Genomic DNA, 25,814 nt, shown 5'->3' with positions numbered 1-25,814 from the left:
GCATGGTACAGATCACAGGAAGGGGTGGAGTAGAGGTGAATATGTCCAATGCGAAACCCTTAGCAGCCGGATTTTTTGAAGTCAATAAAACGACAAATACTAAATGAGAAATATACACATTGCTTATCTGTCTCTGTGTAGTCATTTTCCTCCTCTTCAACTGTCCTTCAATTTTCTATTTTGCAAGAAAATGAACACATGGCTTCAATATTCACTTCTGTTCTGCAGTCTTTCCTCTTGAAATAAAAAAGTTAAGCATTGCATTATTATTATTATAATTATTATTGACGATACATACAATGAACCTTGCTCCAAACCATGTGATACAAAGCAAATCCACCTCCCTCCCACAGCTGTGCTCCTTCTAGAGCTTCTACCACACAAGTTATTCATGTCAGTGAAACTGTACTGCAGTCCCGGTCTGCACACAATCTACTGAATCAATGACATCACACTGTGTCACACAATGTCATGCTAACGACAGGAAACAATCTTTGTATATATCTTTGTATATATAATAATAATAATAATAATAAAAAAAATAAGACAGGACAGACACTCCTACATTGCAATCAATAGAAAATAACTGGGACAGGCACTTCAAGGATGCATACGGTCCCGGATAAACTGTAGCTACCTATACACGTGTGCCTTGTCTCTAGACTCTGCATATATCTCTATTTATATACCACCCATTGTGTACTCAGCGCTTTACAAGAGAGACCAAAAAGTACAGGAAATTATTATACAATAAGTTCAACAAACAAAAACAGACAATAGGAAAGTAAATCCCTGTCCTGGGTAGTTTACAATCTAAGAGAAATGTAAGGAGACTTACAGAGAGACAACAGGTGGGGGAACAAGTGCAGTAGATGACAATGCTTGTCCTTAATGGTGGGTACTTGTAGTATAAAGCACTTCTTGGGAACAATAGTTAGTGACTGAATGAGTGACAGTAGCAACGAGTAAAAGCTATTGAAATGCTTCATTTAAGTTGTGAATTTTAAGGTTGATCTTAAATGTGGGTGGAAGAGGGTATGTTGGCATATACTGAGTGTGTGTGAGTTTCACAGGTAAATTGATGGGAAAGGGTTTCAGGCAAGAGAGCGAGTGCGCAGTAGAGGTGTAAGAAGTATAATGGAGACAGCTATTAGTAGAGCTTAGGAGACGAGGAAGGGCATAACGAGACCAAAGATGATATGTAGGAAGGAGCAGATGAATAGAGAATAGTGTTGGACTGGGTCCTCAACTATAAAAAAATGGGTAACGGGTACCCGGCCAAAATGAAAGGTTCTACCCGGTCGGGTACACGGTTTGGCACTTACCTTCCGGGTGGCGGTGACATCTAGGATCAGCAGCAGTCCTGTGACGGTGGCAGCATCTGTGGTGTCTTCAGCCGGCGGGGGAGCTGCAGGCTCACAGACACAGCTTACCTGCTTCGGTGCTGTGGAAGTGATTCCTGCAGCTCCCCCCGCCAGGTGAAGACACCTCTGATGCTGCCAACATCAGAGGACTGCTGCTGCTGATCCTAGATGTCTTAGGAAAGGTAAGTATAAAAGATTATTTCCAGCTGCCCTGACATTACCCGACGCCGGGTATTACCCGGCCAAGTCCACTTCTCAGTGGCCGGTTTCGAGTAATGTCCGGGTAGCTGGAAATGTGTCGGGTAACGCCGGGTACTCGGTACACCACTAATAGAGAACCTTAACAAAAAGGTAAGGAGGAGAACTTTGTAGGTGATCTGAAACTTGATGGGAAGCAAGGAGAGGGATTTAAGGAGGAGGAGGAGATGAGCAGATACTGTTGTGGGAGAAAGGGAAATTATTCAAGCAGCAGAGTTTTGGATAGATTGCAAATGAGAAAGTTGTGAAGCAGGGAGCCCTGTTAGCAGTATGTTAACCCATACGATAAGGGCATGCATTGGCGTTTTAGCAGTAGATTGACAGAGAAAAGGGCAAATCTTGGAAATATTACAGAGAAAGAATCGACAAACTTTAGCCAGTGTCGTGAATGAAGATGGAAAGGGAAGAGTCAAATGTTACTCCTAGGCAATGTGCTTTCATGACAGGATGATGGTAGTACTGTTTACTGCGATGGAGAAAGGTGATATTAGGCCAGATTTAGGGGGAAATATGAGGAGCTCAGTTTTAGACATTAGGTTTAAGGCAGAAGAGTGTCATCCATGGAGGATATAGCCAGGAGGCGACCCGAAACTAGGAACTAAATTGCAGGAGTGACGGTAGGGTGGATAGGTGTGTGTATCATCTGCATAGAGATGATATCAAGGGTCAAAATAGTTGATAAGGTCAACTAGTGATAGTATGTAGTGAGAGAGGTCCCAGAACAGAGTCCTGAGGTATACCAACAGACAAAACAACAGGAGACAAAGACACGTTAGCAACAGAGATGGAGAATGTGTGATGGAGAAGTATGATGAAAACCAGGATATAAGTTTGCTGCGGATACGAAGAAAGAGTTTAGAATATGAATGAGAAGAGTGATTGACAGTATCAAAAGCAGAAGAGAGATCAAGCAGGATTAGTAAGTAAAATGGACCTTGGGAATTTTCTTTATGTACATAATTGGTTACATTGGGAAAGGCAGATTGTGAAGGGCCCAGAGGAGCATGTGATTTAAGAATGTTGATCAAACGGGAGATCACAAGACGTTCTAGCAATTAGGAGGCAAATGGTAGGACGGATACAGGGCGATAGTTAGAAATTCACACAAGGTCAAGGTTATTTTTGAGAATAGGGGTGACCACTGCATGCTTAAAAGGAAGAGTTGAAAGAGCCAAAGGATATGGAGGAATTGAAGATGTGGGTGAGAGTGAGAATATAGGATTGAGAGGGCATGTGGTAGAGGGAGAAGAGAAGATCAGGTTCCAGCTTTGTGACAGGAGAAAAGGAGTCAAGAGTGCAATGAGATCTAGATAGAAAAAGAGAGAGGGGGAAGGGAGAGAACGAATCTACTTGTGGATGGCATCCACCTTGCCTCAAGTGAGCAAAGGCTTGAGGAGAAATAAAGGATGGATGTTAAGTGGGAGGAGAAAGTCAGTGGTGGGACTCAAATACATAGAAGACAGTGTGAATGAAATTGGAGTGTTGATGAGTGAGGAAAAAGTAGTGTTTGACCTTAAAAAAAGGAGCAGAGTTTTACAGAACAGGACAAAGGTTTAGTGTAGAAAATCAGACTGTGAGATTTCCTCCATAGGTGTTAAGAGCAGCAGTGTGATGTGATGAAGTGTGATGAGAGCGTGCTTGTGAATTAAACCAATGCATGGGTTAGGCTGCGTCTATAGTAAGCACGCAACAGATGGCAAAGTTAGCGCATGCCTGTCGCTCCAGCAATCCCTGCACTGAGGTCCGAGGCGACGGGGAGGCCCTGCATCGCTCGCACGCACTGTGGACAACCAAGCGTGTGCCCATGATAATCACGGCCTTAGAGGGATGAGTGTGTCAGAGCCTAGAAGGGGCATATAGATGATGGAGGAGGAGGGAGGAGGAGATGATAGCATTGTAAGAGTTAACAAGATAGCTAGTTTAAGCAGAAAGTGAGGAGAGGTTAGAGATAAGGGTAGATGTCAGAGGAGAGAGTTCAATTAAGCTGAGGTATCGAGTAGGACAGGGGTGAGGGGAATGAGAAGTGGTGGATGATGAGAGCAGAAGAGGTCATGTACAAATAGACCATGTTAGTCGTAGAGCAGACATTCCAGAGGGCACGTGAGAAGGGAAGAGTAAAGTGAGACAAGGAATGTGGATTACATTAGATGGGTTAATACGCTTAGCAGGGAGGTGGAGAGAGAGGCAAGAGGCAGAGGGTGGTGTAGGGGTAGAGGAAGAGATGTTGCATGTACCTTGTCAGAACATTAAAGAACGTCAATTCACACTGGTGCAGAGTTGATGATGAAATGCTGAATCCAGTTCACGTCCAATTCAATTTTAACAGAACTTTTTCATTCTTCATTACTGCAAAAAAAAAAGTAAAAAACAATGCATTACTATTTTCAAAATGGATTGAATTCCCCCACCAATGACTATGTGTTACCAATATATCCCTCTCAGTCCCACTGCAGCACATACTGTACCAGTGTGAAAGTAAGAAGGTACACAGTACCGGTAAAACAATACGTGCCGGTACTATGCACCATATGAATTATAAGGGGATGTAAATCTCCCAGTCTCTCTCCATATCCGCAACAGAGCGGGCTCCGGTCAGTGGCATGGATGCCCATATATGGGTATGCTCATATTTGGGCATCCCATGTCACTGACCGGAGCCGGCTCTGAGTATAGGGATATATGCGGAGACGCACAGGTGCAAGGAAATGGGAGGAGGCACGGTGAGAAACAGGGAGAGACCACAGGAAGATAGAGGGCAACAACTTCCACAAGGTACTTGTATGGGTATAATTGTTTGTATTTTGTGCAGAGGGGGTAATTTCAGATAAAATACAATTCTCCACCCTCTACGAAACAATTCCACTTTGTTCAGTAAGCCAGAAAGTCTTGGTCCCATGTGGACTGAATTTAATGCAAATAAGGTCCTTAATACACAAGTAAAGAATAAAGTTACTTATTCTCTACTGTAAGAAGTGCCACATTGCCCACTATTTGGGTCCTGTGCCCAGATTGTGACCATGCATGGCAGAGGTGAGATTCCCCCAACTCCAATTTGCTACACTCTCCAAGAGAGATAATTGTGATCAGAGGTGGAACTAGGGGAGGGTGTGAGCAGGGTCACTGCCCAGGGAGTAACCTGACTGGGGGCACGGAAATCTCATTTAGTGCATATGTTGCGGCACTGCATTGATTGACCGGTCAATCTGCACTGCTGCCTGTCACAGTGACATCCTGATCGGGTACTGTGATCAGCTATAGCACTGACCCAGGTGAGATAGTTCAGCACTTTACAAGGAGGGAACAGATGTTGTGGGTGACAGATGCTGGGGGTAGGCCAAGACTGTTGGCCAGAGTAACGTGGAGACTTACTGCACTCTGCATGCCCATCCTCTCCCTGACATCAGGGGAAGGAAGTGGCCCTGGGGTGTGTGTAGGTATGCCAGATGTCAGTGTATGCATAAGTAAGTATGCCTGTGTAGTGGGAGGTGTAGGGGCGTTAAGCTGGAGGACTTAAAACAGGCACAAAAGCACATAGATACCTCTGATTATACCGCACCAAATGCTGATAATATCATGCTGTAGCTGCACTTTACAGAAGATGATGCAGATGTCATCATTGGTTGGTGGGTTCATTAAATCAATCCATCATATCATAACCACACTGTGCATATGATGTACTGAATCAGTAACACCAGGAAGACATCTCCATGTTAGGAGTAGAGTTGAAGTTAACAGAATATGTCCAGCACTGTGGTGTGTAGCCCATAAATAATAATTGTGCACATTACCAGAACAACATACTGTCAACTGCAAGATCATTTTGCTGCTTGTAGCGTATGCTCATCCTGTACAGTGTTGTAGTAGATCCGTCTCTTCAGTGTTCACTGCAACAAAAGTAAGACATTGCATTAATATTACAGACGTTTGGGGGCTGAAATCTCACTTCGCTGCGGACAATTTCCCTTTGCATAAGATTCTTGTGATTATGTCAATGATGATCAATAACTGCATCATAACACAGCCGCTCTATACAGAAGATGTACTTGCTCTCATTGGTCATTGAGGTAATACGTCACACAATGTACAGATATAGCAAGGATTATTTCTCCCACTTGTGCATTATGGCATTATGATGGGAAATGTTGTGAGATTCTGCATTATCAGCATCACTGAATCTTTTGGAAATTAAGTGATATTCTATGTTTTAATGCAATATTATGGGTGATCAGCCGGTAAAATAATAATAGCTTGCTGTATCTGTAGCCATGCTCTACCCATGATGTGCTGAACCAATGACTGCAGAGAGATTCAGAGTGCTAAACATGACTGGAACGCATCTCTGAATAATGGGCAGCAAAGCAGTGCAGAATAGGAGGTGAAAGTATTTAAAATGGAAGATCCTTAGCAGCTGTGTGGAGAGTAGACAGTACAGACTGACCAAGTAAATGGTAAAAGGAGTAACTTCAACATTACTTGGCTTTGTTCTCCACATTGAAGCTTTCCTCCTCTTTAAATCACTAATACTGATGCCATGTGTAACCTGTACTGAGAGTTATATAATCTACTGGCCTAGATGAAACCATATGATGCAAACAGGATCCATCCCACTCCAGATTCATAGAATTGAACCACCTCAACCTTTCATAACAATCACATAGAACTGCAGCTGTGCGCTACTGCACATGTTCTTGTTATGAATGGTAGTAGATGTGGTCCTTGGGTCTTTACTTCATACTGTAGCCACACTCTACTCATGATGTATTGAATCAACGAAAACTTGCATGGTTCAGATCACAGGAAGGGGTAGAGTAGAGATGAAAATATTCAATGTGAAACCCGTAGCAGCCGGATTGTGTGGAGTCAATAAAACGACAAATACTAAATGGTAAATGAGAAATATACACATTGCTTATCTGTCTCTGTGTAGTAATTTTCCTTCTCTTCAACTGTCCTTCAAATTTTCTCTTTTGCAAGAAAAGGAACACATGGCTTCAATATTCACTTCTGTTCTGCAGTCATCCCTCCTGAAATAAAAGTTAAGCATTGCATTGTTATTATGATAATACATACAATAAACCTTGCTCCAAACCATTTGATGCAAAGCAAATCCACCTCCCACCCACAGCTGTGCTCCTTCTAGAGCATGCATGTCAAACTCCAGTCCTCGAGGGTCCCAAACAGGCCAGGTTTTCAGTAGGGATATCCTGAAAACCTGGCCTGTTTGCGGCCCTCGAGGACTGGAGTTTGACATCCTTGTTCTTGAGCTTCTACCACGCAAGTCATCCATGTGAGTGACACTGTACTGCAGTCCTGGTCTGCACACAATCTACTGAATCAATGACATCACACTGTAAAGGCAATCTACAAGATGTATTAGTTGTCCACACTTCCGAAATGTTACTTTTATGTCCAAATCACTTATTCCCATGACCTGATATTTGTATTTGTTATTTATAGGATTGTCACAAAGAGTTGATGAGGTCACCAAATGATAGTATGTAGAGAGAAAGAGAGATCTCAGAACAGAGCCCTGATGTATACCCACAGACAGATCAATAGAAGACGAAGACATGTTAGCAACAGAGATGGAGAATGTGTGACAGGAAAGTTATGATGAAAACCAGGATAGAACTGTGTTACGGATACCAAGAGAGAGTTTAGAATATGAAGGAGGAGAGTGATTGAGAGCATCAAACGCAGCAGATAGATCAAGTAGGATTAGTAGGGAAAAGTGACCTTGGGAATTTGCTTTAAGCACAGTCTGTAGAACGAGCTGTACGAAAGGCAGGTTGTAAAGGATCCAGGAGGGAATGTGATTTAAGAATGTTGACATTCTAGCAATTAGGAGACAAACAGCAGGAGGGATACAGGGCGGTAGTTAGTAAGGCACATAGGGTGTAGGTTGTTTCTGAGAAAAGGGTGACCACTACAGGCTTAAAGTAAGAGGGTAAAGAGCCAGAGAATAGGGAGGAATTGAAGATGTGGGTGAGAGTGGGGACTAAGAGATGCAGTAAGGTGTGAGGGGATACGATCTAGAGGGCATGTGGTAGAGGGAGAAGAGAAGATGATTTGCTTCCAGCTCTGTAAGAGAAGAAAAAGAGTCAAATGCAGAAGGAGAATTAGGTAGAAGGAGAGAAGGGGGAAGGGGGAAGGGACAGAAGGAATCTCCTTGTGGGTGGCATCCACCTTGCCTCTGAAGTAGTCAAATGCTTGAGGAGAAGTGAAGGAAGGATGGCAAGTGTGAGGAGAAGGTTAGTGGAGGGAGTCAAATACAGGGAAAAAAAGACAGCGTAAATTAAATTTGAGTGTTGATGAATGTGAAAAAAAAGTAGTGTGGTTTGGCCCCAGAGAGCAGCTTTATACAGGACTGGAGACATTTTTACTGTAGAAAAATCAAATATCAATTGTGTGATTTCCTTCATAGGCATTAAGAACAGCGAGTGGAAGTGTGATGAACATGTTTGGGAATTTAGCCAAGGGTGTGGGCTAAAGGGACAAGTGTGTCAGAGCCTAGAGGGGGCATATAGATAGGAGGATAGCATTGTAAGAGTTAATAAGATTGTTAGTTTAAGCGGAAAGAGAGAGAGAGCAGAGAGGTTAGAGTAGATGTCAGAGGAGAGTTTAATTAAGCAGAGGCAAATCAGTGGGACAGGTAAGATGGGGTGAGGGGAATGACTGATTGTGAATGATGAGAGCAGAAGAGGTCATGTACAACTAGAGCCTTGTTAGTCAGAGAACGGACATTCCAGATGGCATAGGAGAAGGGAAGAGAAAAGTAAGGAAAGGAATGTGGATTACATTAGATAGGTTAACACTCTTAGCAGGGAGGCAGAGGCAGGGAGGCCCGATGTGTATATGAGCAGGTTCAAGATTATAAGAGATATCCCACACATCAGCAAACATAGAAGGAGACACAGAGATAGGTGTAGAGAGAGACAGAGATAGCTCTATGTAGAGAGAGAGGGACGTAGAGAGAATGAGACAGATAGGCGCAGAGAGAGGGGGCGCAGAGAGAGGAGGCGCCAAAAGAGGGGGCGCAGAGAGAGGGGGCACAGAGAATAGGATATTAAAGAGTGCTTTTCATTGAGCAGTGCAGAAATAGCTGCAATAGAGGTCTGTACAAATGGTGCAGTGTGTAGACACATGCAAAGGTAGGGGAAGGAAAGAGGAGAACATGTGGATAAAAGCAGGGGTGTGGAAGTTAGAGAAATTAGAAAAGTTTAACAGAGGAGTGAGGAAACAGCCAGCAGAAAGAACAAGAGAGAGGTTACATTGGGATGACGTTCTGTGGTAAAGAGAAAATGCTAGGAGAGAGCTTTCAAATATTAGAGGACATGAATTGAGGGAGCAAATGTATAAATCAAAACCTGAGGGGGAGGTATAGCACGAAAGCTTGCACAGCAGATTATAGTCTTAATGTTGCGTGTACCTGTCAGGGTATTCAAGAAGTTAAATTCTCACAAGTGCAGAGTTCATGATGAAATGCTGAATCTAGTCCCCCTCCAATTTAATTTTAATATAACTTTTCCATTCTTCATTACTGCAAAAAGCAAACAAAACAAAACCACATTGCATTACTATTTTCAAAATGGATTGAATGGCATATTCAACAGTGACTGTGTGATGCCAATATTCCCCACTCACTCGTAGTGAAGCACATATTGTACTAGTGTTGAAAGTAGGCCGGTAGAGTCAGGTACGCAGTACTGATAAAACAATAAGTGCCCGTCGTAAGTACCAGCTCCGCAACAGTGCGGGCATCACATTAGTGACGTGGATGAACATATATGGATAAGCCCATATTAAGGCATCACGTGACCAGAGCCGTCACTGACTGGGTATACGTAAAGACGCAGGGAGATGCAAGGAAAGGGAGGGAGAGAGACAGGGAGAAGATGTGAAACGGAGGAAGGCACGGATGGAGGGAGTTCTTCCGAGCTTCTGCGGGCCTCTCTCTTTCACTGGTGCATGCCGGGAGCTGGTCCCAACATCCACAAAGTGTGTGTGTATTATTGGTTGTATTTTATGGGGGTAGGAGGGTAGTGTGTATATTGTGTGTGTGGGAGTATTATATTGTGTGTAGAGGTGCAGAGGAGAGTACTAGATTGTGTATCTTGTGTAAGGGTGTTGTGTATATTGTGTTTGGAGCTATAATATTATTGGGGAGATTAGTATTGAGGAGGTATTATAGTGTGTATTGTGGGGAGTATTAGTGTGTGTATTGTTTGTGGGTGACAGATGCTGGGGGTATGCAGCAATCCCTGCACTGAGGTCCGAGGCGGCTCTGCATCGCTCGCACGCACTGTGGATGACCAAGCATGTGCCCATGATAATCATGGCCTTACAGGGATGAGTGTGTCAGAGCCTAGAAGGGGCATATATATGATGGAGGAGGGAGGAGGAGGAGGGAGGAGGAGGAGATGATAGCATTGTAAAAGTTAACAAGATAGTTAGTTTAAGCAGAAAGTGAGGAGAGGTTAGAGATAAGGGTAGATGTCAGAGGAGAGAGTTCAATTAAGCTGAGGTATCGAGTAGGACAGGGGTGAGGGGAATGAGAGGTGGTGGATGATGAGAGCAGAAGAGGTCATGTACAAATAGACCTTGTTAGTCAGAGAGCAGTCATTCCAGAGGGCACGTGAGAAGTGAAGAGTAAAGTGAGACATGGAATGTGGATTACATTAGATGGGTTAATACGCTTAGCAGGGAGGTGGAGAGAGAGAGGCAAGAGGCAGAGAGTGGTGCAGGGGTTGAGGAAGAGATGTTGCATGTACCTTATCAGAACATTAAAGAACATCAATTCACACTGGTGCAGAGTTGATGATGAATCCAGTTCACCTCCAATTCAATTTTAACAGAAATGTTTCATTCTTCATTACTGAAAAAAAAGAAAAGTAAAAAACATTTCATTACTATTTTCAAAATGGATTGAATTCCCCCAACAATGACTATGTGTTACCAATATATCCCTCTCAGTCCCACTGCAGCATATACTGTACCAGTGTGAAAGTAGGAAGGTACACAGTACCGGTAAAACAATACGTGCCGGTACTATGCACCATATGAATTATAAGGGGATGTAAATCTCCCAGTCTCTCTCCATATCCGCAACAGAGCGGGCTCCGGTCAGTGGCATGGATGCCCATATATGGGTATGCTCATATTTGGGCATCCCATGTCACTGACCGGAGCCGGCTCTGAGTATAGGGATATATGCGGAGACGCACAGGTGCAAGGAAATGGGAGGAGACACGGTGAGAAACAGGGAGAGACCACAGGAAGATAGAGGGCAACAACTTCCACAAGGTACTTGTATGGGTATAATTGTTTGTATTTTGTGCAGAGGGGGTAATTTCAGATAAAATACAATTCTCCACCCTCTACGAAACAATTCCACTTTGTTCAGTAAGCCAGAAAGTCTTGGTCCCATGTGGACTGAATTTAATGCAAATAAGGTCCTTAATACACAAGTAAAGAATAAAGTTACTTATTCTCTACTGTAAGAAGTGCCACATTGCCCACTATTTGGGTCCTGTGCCCAGATTGTGACCATGCATGGCAGAGGTGAGATTCCCCCAACTCCAATTTGCTACACTCTCCAAGAGAGATAATTGTGATCAGAGGTGGAACTAGGGGAGGGTGTGAGCAGGGTCACTGCCCAGGGAGTAACCTGACTGGGGGCACGGAAATCTCATTTAGTGCATATGTTGCGGCACTGCATTGATTGACCGGTCAATCTGCACTGCTGCCTGTCACAGTGACATCCTGATCGGGCACTGTGATCAGCTATAGCACTGACCCAGGTGAGATAGTTCAGCACTTTACAAGGAGGGAACAGATGTTGTGGGTGACAGATGCTGGAGGTAGGCCAAGACTGTTGGCCAGAGTAACGTGGAGACTTACTGCACTCTGCATGCCCATCCTCTCCCTGACATCAGGGGAAGGAAGTGGCCCTGGGGTGTGTGTAGGTATGCCAGATGTCAGTGTATGCATAAGTAAGTATGCCTGTGTAGTGGGAGGTGTAGGGGCGTTAAGCTGGAGGACTTAAAACAGGCACAAAAGCACATAGATACCTCTGATTATACCGCACCAAATGCTGATAATATCATGCTGTAGCTGCACTTTACAGAAGATGATGCAGATGTCATCATTGGTTGGTGGGTTCATTAAATCAATCCATCATATCATAACCACACTGTGCATATGATGTACTGAATCAGTAACACCAGGAAGACATCTCCATGTTAGGAGTAGAGTTGAAGTTAACAGAATATGTCCAGCACTGTGGTGTGTAGCCCATAAATAATAATTGTGCACATTACCAGAACAACATACTGTCAACTGCAAGATCATTTTGCTGCTTGTAGCGTATGCTCATCCTGTACAGTGTTGTAGTAGATCCGTCTCTTCAGTGTTCACTGCAACAAAAGTAAGACATTGCATTAATATTACAGACGTTTGGGGGCTGAAATCTCACTTCGCTGCGGACAATTTCCCTTTGCATAAGATTCTTGTGATTATGTCAATGATGATCAATAACTGCATCATAACACAGCCGCTCTATACAGAAGATGTACTTGCTCTCATCGGTCATTGAGGTAATACGTCACACAATGTACAGATATAGCAAGGATTATTTCTCCCACTTGTGCATTATGGCATTATGATGGGAAATGTTGTGAGATTCTGCATTATCAGCATCACTGAATCTTTTGGAAATTAAGTGATATTCTATGTTTTAATGCAATATTATGGGTGATCAGCCGGTAAAATAATAATAGCTTGCTGTATCTGTAGCCATGCTCTACCCATGATGTGCTGAACCAATGACTGCAGAGAGATTCAGAGTGCTAAACATGACTGGAACGCATCTCTGAATAATGGGCAGCAAAGCAGTGCAGAATAGGAGGTGAAAGTATTTAAAATGGAAGATCCTTAGCAGCTGTGTGGAGAGTAGACAGTACAGACTGACCAAGTAAATGGTAAAAGGAGTAACTTCAACATTACTTGACTTTGTTCTCCACATTGAAGCTTTCCTCCTCTTTAAATCACTAATACTGATGCCATGTGTAACCTGTACTGAGAGTTATATAATCTACTGGCCTAGATGAAACCATATGATGCAAACAGGATCCATCCCACTCCAGATTCATAAAATTGAACCACCTCAACCTTTCATAACAATCACATAGAACTGCAGCTGTGCGCTACTGCACATGTTCTTGTTATGAATGGTAGTAGATGTGGTCCTTGGGTCTTTACTTCATACTGTAGCCACCCTCTACTCATGATGTATTGAATCAACGAAAACTTGCATGGTTCAGATCACAGGAAGGGGTAGAGTAGAGATGAAAATATTCAATGTGAAACCCGTAGCAGCCGGATTGTGTGGAGTCAATAAAACGACAAATACTAAATGGTAAATGAGAAATATACACATTGCTTATCTGTCTCTGTGTAGTAATTTTCCTTCTCTTCAACTGTCCTTCAAATTTTCTCTTTTGCAAGAAAAGGAACACATGGCTTCAATATTCACTTCTGTTCTGCAGTCATCCCTCCTGAAATAAAAGTTAAGCATTGCATTGTTATTATGATAATACATACAATAAACCTTGCTCCAAACCATTTGATGCAAAGCAAATCCACCTCCCACCCACAGCTGTGCTCCTTCTAGAGCATGCATGTCAAACTCCAGTCCTCGAGGGTCCCAAACAGGCCAGGTTTTCAGTAGGGATATCCTGAAAACCTGGCCTGTTTGCTGCCCTCGAGGACTGGAGTTTGACATCCTTGTTCTTGAGCTTCTACCACGCAAGTCATCCATGTGAGTGACACTGTACTGCAGTCCTGGTCTGCACACAATCTACTGAATCAATGACATCACACTGTAAAGGCAATCTACAAGATGTATTAGTTGTCCACACTTCCGAAATGTTACTTTTATGTCCAAATCACTTATTCCCATGACCTGATATTTGTATTTGTTATTTATAGGATTGTCACAAAGAGTTGATGAGGTCACCAAATGATAGTATGTAGAGAGAAAGAGAGATCTCAGAACAGAGCCCTGATGTATACCCACAAACAGATCAATAGAAGACGAAGACATGTTAGCAACAGAGATGGAGAATGTGTGACAGGAAAGTTATGATGAAAACCAGGATAGAACTGTGTTACGGATACCAAGAGAGAGTTTAGAATATGAAGGAGGAGAGTGATTGAGAGCATCAAACGCAGCAGATAGATCAAGTAGGATTAGTAGGGAAAAGTGACCTTGGGAATTTGCTTTAAGCACAGTCTGTAGAACGAGCTGTACGAAAGGCAGGTTGTAAAGGATCCAGGAGGGCATGTGATTTAAGAATGTTGACATTCTAGCAATTAGGAGACAAACAGCAGGAGGGATACAGGGCGGTAGTTAGTAAGGCACATAGGGTGTAGGTTGTTTCTGAGAAAAGGGTGACCACTACAGGCTTAAAGTAAGAGGGTAAAGAGCCAGAGAATAGGGAGGAATTGAAGATGTGGGTGAGAGTGGGGACTAAGAGATGCAGTAAGGTGTGAGGGGATACGATCTAGAGGGCATGTGGTAGAGGGAGAAGAGAAGATGATTAGCTTCCAGCTCTGTAAGAGAAGAAAAGGAGTCAAATGCAGAAGGAGAATTAGGTAGAAGGAGAGAAGGGGGAAGGGACAGAAGGAATCTCCTTGTGGGTGGCATCCACCTTGCCTCTGAAGTAGTCAAATGCTTGAGGAGAAGTGAAGGAAGGATGGCAAGTGTGAGGAGAAGGTTAGTGGAGGGAGTCAAATACAGGGAAAAAAAGACAGCGTAAATTAAATTTGAGTGTTGATGAATGTGAAAAAAAAGTAGTGTGGTTTGGCCCCAGAGAGCAGCTTTATACAGGACTGGAGACATTTTTACTGTAGAAAAATCAAATATCAATTGTGTGATTTCCTTCATAGGCATTAAGAACAGCGAGTGGAAGTGTGATGAACATGTTTGGGAATTTAGCCAAGGGTGTGGGCTAGAGGGACAAGTGTGTCAGAGCCTAGAGGGGGCATATAGATAGGAGGATAGCATTGTAAGAGTTAATAAGATTGTTAGTTTAAGCGGAAAGAGAGAGAGAGCAGAGAGGTTAGAGTAGATGTCAGAGGAGAGTTTAATTAAGCAGAGGCAAATCAGTGGGACAGGTAAGATGGGGTGAGGGGAATGACTGATTGTGAATGATGAGAGCAGAAGAGGTCATGTACAACTAGAGCCTTGTTAGTCAGAGAACGGACATTCCAGATGGCATAGGAGAAGGGAAGAGAAAAGTAAGGAAAGGAATGTGGATTACATTAGATAGGTTAACACTCTTAGCAGGGAGGCAGAGGCAGGGAGGCCCGATGTGTATATGAGCAGGTTCAAGATTATAAGAGATATCCCACACATCAGCAAACATAGAAGGAGACATAGAGATAGGTGTAGAGAGAGACAGAGATAGCTCTATGTAGAGAGAGAGGGACGTAGAGAGAATGAGACAGATAGGCGCAGAGAGAGGGGGCGCAGAGAGAGGAGGCGCCAAAAGAGGGGGCGCAGAGAGAGGGGGCACAGAGAATAGGATATTAAAGAGTGCTTTTCATTGAGCAGTGCAGAAATAGCTGCAATAGAGGTCTGTACAAATGGTGCAGTGTGTAGACACATGCAAAGGTAGGGGAAGGAAAGAGGAGAACATGTGGATAAAAGCAGGAGTGTGGAAGTTAGAGAAATTAGAAAAGTTTAACAGAGGAGTGAGGAAACAGCAAGCAGAAAGAACAAGAGAGGTTACATTGGGATGACGTTCTGTGGTAAAGAGAAAATGCTAGGAGAGAGCTTTCAAATATTAGAGGACATGAATTGAGGGAGCAAATGTATAAATCAAAACCTGAGGGGGAGGTATAGCACGAAAGCTTGCACAGCAGATTATAGTCTTAATGTTGCGTGTACCTGTCAGGGTATTCAAGAAGTTAAATTCTCACAAGTGCAGAGTTCATGATGAAATGCTGAATCTAGTCCCCCTCCAATTTAATTTTAATATAACTTTTCCATTCTTCATTACTGCAAAAAGCAAACAAAACAAAACCACATTGCATTACTATTTTCAAAATGGATTGAATGGCATATTCAACAGTGACTGTGTGATGCCAATATTCCCCACTCACTCGTAGTGAAGCACATATTGTACTAGTGTTGAAAGTAGGCCGGTAGAGTCAGGTACGCAGTACTGATAAAACAATAAGTGCCCGTCGTAAGTACCAGCTCCGCAACAGTGCGGGCATCACATTAGTGACGTGGATGAACATATATGGATAAGCCCATATTAAGGCATCACGTGACCAGAGCCGTCACTGACTGGGTATACGTAAAGACGCAGGGAGATGCAAGGAAAGGGAGGGAGAGAGACAGGGAGAAGATGTGAAACGGAGGAAGGCACGGATGGAGGGAGTTCTTCCGAGCTTCTGCGGGCCTCTCTCTTTCACTGGTGCATGCCGGGAGCTGGTCCCAACATCCACAAAGTGTGTGTGTATTATTGGTTGTATTTTATGGGGGTAGGAGGGTAGTGTGTATATTGTGTGTGTGGGAGTATTATATTGTGTGTAGAGGTGCAGAGGAGAGTACTAGATTGTGTATCTTGTGTAAGGGTGTTGTGTATATTGTGTTTGGAGCTATAATATTATTGGGGAGATTAGTATTGAGGAGGTATTATAGTGTGTATTGTGGGGAGTATTAGTGTGTGTATTGTTTGTGGGTGACAGATGCTGGGGGTATGCAGCAATCCCTGCACTGAGGTCCGAGGCGGCTCTGCATCGCTCGCACGCACTGTGGACGACCAAGCATGTGCCCATGATAATCATGGCCTTAGAGGGATGAGTGTGTCAGAGCCTAGAAGGGGTATATATATAATGGAGGGAGGAGGAAGGAGGAGGAGGGAGGAGGAGATGATAGCATTGTAAAAGTTAACAAGATAGTTAGTTTAAGCAGAAAGTGAGGAGAGGTTAGAGATAAGGGTAGATGTCAGAGGAGAGAGTTCAATTAAGCTGAGGTATCGAGTAGGACAGGGGTGAGGGGAATGAGAGGTGGTGGATGATGAGAGCAGAAGAGGTCATGTACAAATAGACCTTGTTAGTCAGAGAGCAGTCATTCCAGAGGGCACGTGAGAAGTGAAGAGTAAAGTGAGACATGGAATGTGGATTACATTAGATGGGTTAATACGCTTAGCAGGGAGGTGGAGAGAGAGAGGCAAGAGGCAGAGAGTGGTGCAGGGGTTGAGGAAGAGATGTTGCATGTACCTTATCAGAACATTAAAGAACATCAATTCACACTGGTGCAGAGTTGATGATGAATCCAGTTCACCTCCAATTCAATTTTAACAGAAATGTTTCATTCTTCATTACTGAAAAAAAAGAAAAGTAAAAAACATTTCATTACTATTTTCAAAATGGATTGAATTCCCCCAACAATGACTATGTGTTACCAATATATCCCTCTCAGTCCCACTGCAGCATATACTGTACCAGTGTGAAAGTAGGAAGGTACACAGTACCGGTAAAACAATACGTGCCGGTACTATGCACCATATGAATTATAAGGGGATGTAAATCTCCCAGTCTCTCTCCATATCCGCAACAGAGCGGGCTCCGGTCAGTGGCATGGATGCCCATATATGGGTATGCTCATATTTGGGCATCCCATGTCACTGACCGGAGCCGGCTCTGAGTATAGGGATATATGCGGAGACGCAGAGGTGCAAGGAAATGGGAGGAGGCACGGTGAGAAACAGGGAGAGACCACAGGAAGATAGAGGGCAACAACTTCCACAAGGTACTTGTATGGGTAGAATTGTTTGTATTTTGTGCAGAGGGGGTAATTTCAGATAAAATACAATTCTCCACCCTCTACGAAACAATTCCACTTTGTTCAGTAAGCCAGAAAGTCTTGGTCCCATGTGGACTGAATTTAATGCAAATAAGGTCCTTAATACACAAGTAAAGAATAAAGTTACTTATTCTCTACTGTAAGAAGTGCCACATTGCCCACTATTTGGGTCCTGTGCCCAGATTGTGACCATGCATGGCAGAGGTGAGATTCCCCCAACTCCAATTTGCTACACTCTCCAAGAGAGATAATTGTGATCAGAGGTGGAACTAGGGGAGGGTGTGAGCAGGGTCACTGCCCAGGGAGTAACCTGACTGGGGGCACGGAAATCTCATTTAGTGCATATGTTGCGGCACTGCATTGATTGACCGGTCAATCTGCACTGCTGCCTGTCACAGTGACATCCTGATCGGGCACTGTGATCAGCTATAGCACTGACCCAGGTGAGATAGTTCAGCACTTTACAAGGAGGGAACAGATGTTGTGGGTGACAGATGCTGGAGGTAGGCCAAGACTGTTGGCCAGAGTAACGTGGAGACTTACTGCACTCTGCATGCCCATCCTCTCCCTGACATCAGGGGAAGGAAGTGGCCCTGGGGTGTGTGTAGGTATGCCAGATGTCAGTGTATGCATAAGTAAGTATGCCTGTGTAGTGGGAGGTGTAGGGGCGTTAAGCTGGAGGACTTAAAACAGGCACAAAAGCACATAGATACCTCTGATTATACCGCACCAAATGCTGATAATATCATGCTGTAGCTGCACTTTACAGAAGATGATGCAGATGTCATCATTGGTTGGTGGGTTCATTAAATCAATCCATCATATCATAACCACACTGTGCATATGATGTACTGAATCAGTAACACCAGGAAGACATCTCCATGTTAGGAGTAGAGTTGAAGTTAACAGAATATGTCCAGCACTGTGGTGTGTAGCCCATAAATAATAATTGTGCACATTACCAGAACAACATACTGTCAACTGCAAGATCATTTTGCTGCTTGTAGCGTATGCTCATCCTGTACAGTGTTGTAGTAGATCCGTCTCTTCAGTGTTCACTGCAACAAAAGTAAGACATTGCATTAATATTACAGACGTTTGGGGGCTGAAATCTCACTTCGCTGCGGACAATTTCCCTTTGCATAAGATTCTTGTGATTATGTCAATGATGATCAATAACTGCATCATAACACAGCCGCTCTATACAGAAGATGTACTTGCTCTCATTGGTCATTGAGGTAATACGTCACACAATGTACAGATATAGCAAGGATTATTTCTCCCACTTGTGCATTATGGCATTATGATGGGAAATGTTGTGAGATTCTGCATTATCAGCATCACTGAATCTTTTGGAAATTAAGTGATATTCTATGTTTTAATGCAATATTATGGGTGATCAGCCGGTAAAATAATAATAGCTTGCTGTATCTGTAGCCATGCTCTACCCATGATGTGCTGAACCAATGACTGCAGAGAGATTCAGAGTGCTAAACATGACTGGAACGCATCTCTGAATAATGGGCAGCAAAGCAGTGCAGAATAGGAGGTGAAAGTATTTAAAATGGAAGATCCTTAGCAGCTGTGTGGAGAGTAGACAGTACAGACTGACCAAGTAAATGGTAAAAGGAGTAACTTCAACATTACTTGGCTTTGTTCTCCACATTGAAGCTTTCCTCCTCTTTAAATCACTAATACTGATGCCATGTGTAACCTGTACTGAGAGTTATATAATCTACTGGCCTAGATGAAACCATATGATGCAAACAGGATCCATCCCACTCCAGATTCATAGAATTGAACCACCTCAACCTTTCATAACAATCACATAGAACTGCAGCTGTGCGCTACTGCACATGTTCTTGTTATGAATGGTAGTAGATGTGGTCCTTGGGTCTTTACTTCATACTGTAGCCACCCTCTACTCATGATGTATTGAATCAACGAAAACTTGCATGGTTCAGATCACAGGAAGGGGTAGAGTAGAGATGAAAATATTCAATGTGAAACCCGTAGCAGCCGGATTGTGTGGAGTCAATAAAACGACAAATACTAAATGGTAAATGAGAAATATACACATTGCTTATCTGTCTCTGTGTAGTAATTTTCCTTCTCTTCAACTGTCCTTCAAATTTTCTCTTTTGCAAGAAAAGGAACACATGGCTTCAATATTCACTTCTGTTCTGCAGTCATCCCTCCTGAAATAAAAGTTAAGCATTGCATTGTTATTATGATAATACATACAATAAACCTTGCTCCAAACCATTTGATGCAAAGCAAATCCACCTCCCACCCACAGCTGTGCTCCTTCTAGAGCATGCATGTCAAACTCCAGTCCTCGAGGGTCCCAAACAGGCCAGGTTTTCAGTAGGGATATCCTGAAAACCTGGCCTGTTTGCTGCCCTCGAGGACTGGAGTTTGACATCCTTGTTCTTGAGCTTCTACCACGCAAGTCATCCATGTGAGTGACACTGTACTGCAGTCCTGGTCTGCACACAATCTACTGAATCAATGACATCACACTGTAAAGGCAATCTACAAGATGTATTAGTTGTCCACACTTCCGAAATGTTACTTTTATGTCCAAATCACTTATTCCCATGACCTGATATTTGTATTTGTTATTTATAGGATTGTCACAAAGAGTTGATGAGGTCACCAAATGATAGTATGTAGAGAGAAAGAGAGATCTCAGAACAGAGCCCTGATGTATACCCACAAACAGATCAATAGAAGACGAAGACATGTTAGCAACAGAGATGGAGAATGTGTGACAGGAAAGTTATGATGAAAACCAGGATAGAACTGTGTTACGGATACCAAGAGAGAGTTTAGAATATGAAGGAGGAGAGTGATTGAGAGCATCAAACGCAGCAGATAGATCAAGTAGGATTAGTAGGGAAAAGTGACCTTGGGAATTTGCTTTAAGCACAGTCTGTAGAACGAGCTGTACGAAAGGCAGGTTGTAAAGGATCCAGGAGGGAATGTGATTTAAGAATGTTGACATTCTAGCAATTAGGAGACAAACAGCAGGAGGGATACAGGGCGGTAGTTAGTATAGGGTTAGTATAGGGTGTAGGTTGTTTCTGAGAAAAGGGTGACCACTACAGGCTTAAAGTAAGAGGGTAAAGAGCCAGAGAATAGGGAGGAATTGAAGATGTGGGTGAGAGTGGGGACTAAGAGATGCAGTAAGGTGTGAGGGGATACGATCTAGAGGGCATGTGGTAGAGGGAGAAGAGAAGATGATTAGCTTCCAGCTCTGTAAGAGAAGAAAAGGAGTCAAATGCAGAAGGAGAATTAGGTAGAAGGAGAGAAGGGGGAAGGGACAGAAGGAATCTCCTTGTGGGTGGCATCCACCTTGCCTCTGAAGTAGTCAAATGCTTGAGGAGAAGTGAAGGAAGGATGGCAAGTGTGAGAAGAAGGTTAGTGGAGGGAGTCAAATACAGGGGAAAAAAGACAGCGTAAATTAAATTTGTGTGTTGATGAATATGGAAAAAAAAGTAGTGTGGTTTGGCCCCAGAGAGCAGCTTTATACAGGACTGGAGACATTTTTACTGTAGAAAAATCAAACATCAAGTGTGAGATTTCCTTCATAGGCATTAAGAACAGCGAGTGGAAGTGTGATGAACATGTTTGGGAATTTAGCCAAGGGTGTGGGTTAGAGGGACGAGTGTGTCAGAGCTTGAAGGGGCATATAGAGGATAGCATTGTAAGAGTTAATAAGATTGTCAGTTTAAGCAGAAAGAGAGAGAGAGAGAGCAGAGAGGTTAGAGTAGATGTCAGAGGAGAGTTTAATTAAGCAGAGGAAAATCAGTGGGACAGGTAAGATGGGGTGAGGGGAATGACTGATTGTGAATGATGAGAGCAGAAGAGGTCATGTACAACTAGACCCTTGTTAGTAAGAGTGGACATTCCAGAGGGCACAGGAGAAGGGAAGAGAAAAGTAAGGAAAGGAATGTGGATTACATTAGATAGGTTAACACTCTTAGCAGGGAGGCAGAGGCAGGGAGGCCCGATGTGTATATGAGCAGGTTCAAGATTATAAGAGATATCCCACACATCAGCAAACATAGAAGGAGACACAGAGATAGGTGTAGAGAGAGACAGAGATAGCTCTATGTAGAGAGAGAGGGACGTAGAGAGAATGAGACAGATAGGCGCAGAGAGAGGGGGCGCAGAGAGAGGAGGCGCCAAAAGAGGGGGCGCAGAGAGAGGGGGCACAGAGAATAGGATATTAAAGAGTGCTTTTCATTGAGCAGTGCAGAAATAGCTGCAATAGAGGTCTGTACAAATGGTGCAGTGTGTAGACACATGCAAAGGTAGGGGAAGGAAAGAGAACATGTGGATAAAAGCAGGAGTGTGGAAGTTAGAGAAATTAGAAAAGTTTAACAGAGGAGTGAGGAAACAGCAAGCAGAGAGAACAAGAGAGAGGTTACATTGGGATGACGTTCTGTGGTAAAGAGAAAATGCTAGGAGAGAGCTTTCAAATATTAGAGGACATGACTTGAGGGAGCAAATGTATAAATCAAAACCTGAGGGGGAGGTATAGCACGAAAGCTTGCACAGCAGATTATAGTCTTAAAGTTGCGTGTACCTGTCAGGGCATTCAAGAAGGTAAATTCTCACAAGTGCAGAGTTCATGATGAAATGCTGAATCCAGTTCCCCTCCAATTTAATTTTAATATAACTTATCCATTCTTCATTACTGCAAAAAGCAAACAAAACAAAACCACATTGCATTACTATTTTCAAAATGGATTGAATGGCATATTCAACAGTGACTGTGTGATGCCAATATTCCCCACTCACTCGTAGTGAAGCACTTATTGTACTAGTGTTGAAAGTAGGCCGGTAGAGTCAGGTACGCAGTACTGATAAAACAATAAGTGCGCGTCGTAAGTACCAGCTCCGCAACAGTGCGGGCATCACATTAGTGACGTGGATGAACATATATGGATAAGCCCATATTAAGGCATCACGTGACCAGAGCCGTCACTGACTGGGTATACGTAAAGACGCAGGGAGATGCAAGGAAAGGGAGGGAGAGAGACAGGGAGAAGATGGGAAACGGAGGGAGGCACGGATGGAGAGAGGGAGTTCTTCCGAGCTTCTGCTGGCCTCTCTCTTTCACTGGTGCATGCCGGGAGCTGGTCCCAACATCCACAAAGTGTGTGTGTATTATTGGTTGTATTTTATGGGGGTAGGAGGGTAGTGTGTATATTGTGTGTGTGGGAGTATTATATTGTGTGTAGAGGTGCAGAGGAGAGTACTAGATTGTGTATCTTGTGTAAGGGTGTTGTGTATATTGTGTTTGGAGCTATAATATTATTGGAGAGATTAGTATTGAGGAGGTATTATAGTGTGTATTGTGGGGAGTATTAGTGTGTGTATTGTTTGTGGGTGACAGATGCTGGGGTATGCAGCAATCCCTGCACTGAGGTCCGAGGCGGCTCTGCATCGCTCGCACGCACTGTGGATGACCAAGCATGTGCCCATGATAATCATGGCCTTAGAGGGATGAGTGTGTCAGAGCCTAGAAGGGGCATATAAATATATAATGGAGGAGGGAGGAGGGAGGAGGAGGGAGGAGGAGGAGGAGATGATAGCATTGTAAAAGTTAACAAGATAGTTAGTTTAAGCAGAAAGTGAGGAGAGGTTAGAGATAAGGGTAGATGTCAGAGGAGAGTTCAATTAAGCTGAGGTATCTAGTAGGACAGGGGTGAGGGGAATGAGAAGTGGTGGATGATGAGAGCAGAAGAGGTCATGTACAAATAGACCTTGTTAGTCAGAGAGCAGACATTCCAGAGGGCACGTGAGAAGTGAAGAGTAAAGTGAGACATGGAATGTGGATTACATTAGATGGGTTAATACGCTTAGCAGGGAGGTGGAGAGAGAGAGGCAAGAGGCAGAGAGTGGTGTAGGGGTTGAGGAAGAGATGTTGCATGTACCTTATCAGAACATTAAAGAACATCAATTCACACTGGTGCAGAGTTGATGATGATTCCAGTTCACCTCCAATTCAATTTTAACAGAACTTTTTCATTCTTCATTACTGCAAAAAAAAAAAAGTATAAAACATTGCATTACTATTTTCAAAATGGATTGAATTCCCCCAACAATAACTATGTGTTACCAATATATCCCTCTCAGTCCCACTGCAGCACATACTGTACCAGTGTGAAAGTAGGAAGGTACACAGTAACGGTAAAACAATACGTGCCGGTACTATGCACCATATGAATTATAAGGGGATGTAAATCTCCCAGTCTCTCTCCATATCCGCAACAGAGTGGGCTCCGGTCAGTGGCATGGATGCCCATGTATGGATATGCTCATATTTGGGCATCCCATGTCACTGACCGGAGCCGGCTCTGAGTATAGGGATATATGCGGAGACGCAGAGGTGCAAGGAAATGGGAGGAGGCACGGTGAGAAACAGGGAGAGACCACAGGAAGATAGAGGGCAACAACTTCCACAAGGTACATGTATGTGTATAATTGTTTGTATTTTGTGCAGAGGGGGTAATTTCAGATAAAATACAATTCTCCACCCTCTACGAAATAATTCCACTTTGTTCAGTAAGCCAGAAAGTCTTGGTCCCATGGGGACTGAATTTTAATGCAAATAAGGTCCTTAATACACAAGTAAAGAATATAGTTACTTATTCTCTACTGTAAGAAGTGCCACATTGCCCACTATTTGGGTCCTGTGCCCAGATTGTGACCATGCATGGCAGAGGTGAGATTCCACCAACACCAATTTGCTACACTCTCCAAGAGAGATAATTGTGGTCAGAGGTGGAACTAGGGGAGGGGGTGAGCAGGGTCACTGCCCAGGGAGTAACCTGACAGGGGGCACGGAAATCTCATTTAGTGCATATGGTGCGGCACTGCATTGATTGACCGGTCAATCTGCACTGCTGCCTGTCACAGTGACATCATGATCGGGCACTGTGATCAGCTATAGCACTGACCCAGGTGAGATAGTTCAGCACTTTACAAGGAGGGAACAGATGTTGTGGGTGACAGATGCTGGGGGTAGGCCAAGACTGTTGGCCAGAGTAACGTGGAGACTTACTGCACTCTGCATGCCCATCCTCTCCCTGACATCAGGGGAAGGAAGTGGCCCTGGGGTGTGTGTAGGTATGCCAGATGTCAGTGTATGCATAAGTAAGTATGTCTGTGTAGTGGGAGGTGTAGGGGCGTTAAGCTGGAGGACTTAAAACAGGCACACATCTCACTTCGCTGCGGACAATTTCCCTTTGCATAAGATTCTTGTGATTATGTCAATGATGATCAATAACTGCATCATAACACAGCCGCTCTATACAGAAGATGTACTTGCTATCAATGGTCATGGAGGTAATACGTCACACAATGTACAGATATAGCAAGGATTATTTCTTCCTCTGGTGCATTATGGCATTATGATGGGAAATGTTGTGAGATTCTGCATTATCAGCATCACTGAATCTTTTGGAAATTAAGTGATATTCTATGTTTTAATGCAATATTATGGGTGATCAGCCGGTAAAATAATAATAGCTTGCTGTATCTGTAGCCATGCTCTACCCATGATGTGCTGAATCAATGACTGCAGAGAGATTCAGAGTGGTAAACATGACTGGAACGCATTTCTAAATAATGGGCAGCAAAGCAGTGCAGAATAGGAGGTGAAAGTATTTAAAATGGAAGACCCTTAGCAGCTGTGTGGGGAGTAGACAGTACAGACTGACCAAGTAAATGGTAAAAGGAGTAACTTCAACATTACTTGGCTTTGTACTCCACATTGAAGCTTTCCTCCTCTTTACATCACTAATACTGATGCCATGTGTAACCTGTACTGAGAGTTATATAATCTACTGGCCTAGATGAAAGAATGTGATGCAAACAGGATCCATCCCACTCCAGATTCATAGAATTGAACCACCTCAACCTTTCATAACAATCACATAGAACTGCAGCTGTGCGCTACTGCACATGTTCTTGTTATGAATGGTAGTAGATGTGGTCCTTGGGTCTTTACTTCATACTGTAGCCACACTCTACTCATGATGTATTGAATCAATGAAAACTTGCATGGTTCAGATCACAGGAAGGGGTAGAGTAGAGATGAAAATGTTCAATGTGAAACCCGTAGCAGCTGGATTGTGTGGAGTCAATAAAACGACAAATACTAAATGGTAAATGAGAAATATACACATTGCTTATCTGTCTCTGTGTAGTAATTTTCATTCTGTTCAACTGTCCTTCAAATTTTCTCTTTTGCAAGAAAAGGAACACATGGCTTCAATATTCACTTCTGTTCTGCA

At 43.4% G+C, this 25,814-nt stretch overlaps 1 long non-coding RNA gene across 1 annotated transcript in view; it reads right to left on the bottom strand.

Annotated features, from left to right (window-relative positions):
- Nucleotides 1-19,694, bottom strand: part of LOC142476329 (uncharacterized) — a 28,029-nt gene extending 8,335 nt beyond the window's left edge. The window contains exons 1-12 of the long non-coding RNA XR_012791582.1: nt 19,581-19,694; nt 18,465-18,560; nt 16,917-17,020; nt 15,574-15,684; nt 13,058-13,177; nt 11,942-12,037; nt 10,394-10,497; nt 9,052-9,162; nt 6,527-6,646; nt 5,411-5,506; nt 3,857-3,968; nt 117-236 (exon numbers count right to left, since the gene is read on the bottom strand). This is a non-coding gene — a long non-coding RNA (uncharacterized LOC142476329). The remainder of the gene's footprint in view (nt 1-116; nt 237-3,856; nt 3,969-5,410; nt 5,507-6,526; nt 6,647-9,051; nt 9,163-10,393; nt 10,498-11,941; nt 12,038-13,057; nt 13,178-15,573; nt 15,685-16,916; nt 17,021-18,464; nt 18,561-19,580) is intronic.
- Between the last annotated feature and the right edge of the window lie 6,120 nt (nt 19,695-25,814).

This window comes from Ascaphus truei, unplaced genomic scaffold (genome assembly GCF_040206685.1).
Source record: "Ascaphus truei isolate aAscTru1 unplaced genomic scaffold, aAscTru1.hap1 HAP1_SCAFFOLD_1570, whole genome shotgun sequence".
Lineage (NCBI taxonomy): Eukaryota > Metazoa > Chordata > Amphibia > Anura > Ascaphidae > Ascaphus > Ascaphus truei.
The sequence above is the reverse complement of the archived record's forward strand: the minus strand, read 5'-3'. Positions and strand labels throughout refer to the sequence as shown.